Below are 338 nucleotides of genomic sequence, written 5' to 3'. Positions count from 1 at the left end.
CCCCTGTACCTCTGTACCCCAATCACACTCCTCTGGTGTCTCCCATGTTTAGGTTTTGCCCCCGATCACAAGGATGAGGCGGTGGAGAAGCTCCGGAATCTCAGGGACGGCCTCCAAAATCCGGACTCTAACGTCTTGTTTCATACCTGCAATAAAATCGCCATGGTGAGTATGAAACCTCTGGCCTCCTATCCTCCGGCCTCCGATCCTCCGGCCTCCTATCCCCGGCCTCCGATCCTCAGATCCTCCGGCCTCCTATCCTCCGGCCTCCGATCCTCCGGCCTCCGATCCTCCGGCCTCCTATCCTCCGGCCTCCGATCCTCCGGCCTCCGATCCTC

The sequence above is a fragment of the Nanorana parkeri genome, unplaced genomic scaffold, assembly GCF_000935625.1.
Source record: "Nanorana parkeri isolate BGI_ZX_2015 unplaced genomic scaffold, ASM93562v1 scaffold4191, whole genome shotgun sequence".
NCBI lineage: Eukaryota > Metazoa > Chordata > Amphibia > Anura > Dicroglossidae > Nanorana > Nanorana parkeri.
The sequence above is the reverse complement of the archived record's forward strand: the minus strand, read 5'-3'. Positions refer to the sequence as shown.